General features: G+C 35.2%; 1 protein-coding gene across 1 annotated transcript in view; it reads left to right on the forward strand.

Annotated features, from left to right (window-relative positions):
- Positions 1-1,220, forward strand: part of TMTC2 (transmembrane and tetratricopeptide repeat containing 2) — a 456,219-nt gene that overhangs the window by 237,515 nt on the left and 217,484 nt on the right. The gene's annotated exons all lie outside the window — the stretch shown is intronic.

Genomic DNA, 1,220 nt, shown 5'->3' on the forward strand with positions numbered 1-1,220 from the left:
AAAACCAAGTGAAGACATTTCACACGTGAGATCTCTCAAATCTACAATGAAGTGATAATTCTTGTACTAATTACACTTCTTATGTAGTTTTGATGAAGCTGGATAAAACTGATAACAAAATATCCAACTAAATTTAACACACACACACACACACACACACACACACACACACACGAACAAACCAACCCAAAAAACAAAAAGCAAATAAGAATGAAACAGAACCCTCAACAGGTCAGTTACACTGATGAATATAAATGTTGACATGTCTTAAAATTAATACAGTGGATACAGCAGCATGTTACAAATTAAAACACCACTATCAGATGAGCTTTAATCTAAGATTTATGGTAGGATATTTAATATTATAATTTAATAACTATACTCCTTCAGTTTAGAAAGAGGATGACAAAATGTCTCTAGAAATGCCAAGAAAGCATTTGATCCGCATCTGCCTCAGAAAGCAAGGCTTATAAATAAACTAGGAATGAATAAACTTCTATAACATAATAAAGCATATCTGTCAAAAATTAATAGCAATTATATTAATGTTGAAGCACAGTGGCCATTTCCATTGCTATTCAGGTTCTTGGGGTGGTGACAATGTCTTATTCATTGTAGCCTCCCTACCTAGACAATTTCTAACTGAATTTATTGATTTTATAAATGAGTTATGAAATCCATATTAGAGCAAGAAACATCCTATTTTTCGATAAGTGGTAAGACTAGTAATGGGTATTATATAACCATGTTCTCTGAATATCACTAAACATTTCTGGCTTTTATAAGCCTTCTTGAATCAGACATCTGCTGTTGCATTTTCTTACAGTTTGAGAAACAAACACATTTATATTAGGGTTGGCCCTGTGTTAGTTTCCTAGGGCTGCCATAACAAAGTTCCACAACTGGTGTGGCTTAAAACAATAGAAATCAATGATCTCACAGGTGTCTGGAGGCTGGAATTCAGAGATCAAGGTGTGTTCCCTTTGAAACCTGTAGGGGAGAAATCCCTGCTCACCTTTTTTCTGGTGGTTCGCTAGCAATCTTTAGCATTTCTTGGCTTGCAGCTACATAACTGTAATCTCTGCTTTTGTCATCACATGGTGTTGTCCTTGTGTGTCTCTGTCACATCTCTGGACATCTTATAAGGACACCAGTCATATTGGGTTAGGGGCCCATCCATAATAATGAATTACATCTGTAATGACCCTATTTCAAAATAA

Source organism: Propithecus coquereli, unplaced genomic scaffold (genome assembly GCF_000956105.1).
Source record: "Propithecus coquereli isolate 6110/MARCELLA unplaced genomic scaffold, Pcoq_1.0 Scaffold264, whole genome shotgun sequence".
Lineage (NCBI taxonomy): Eukaryota > Metazoa > Chordata > Mammalia > Primates > Indriidae > Propithecus > Propithecus coquereli.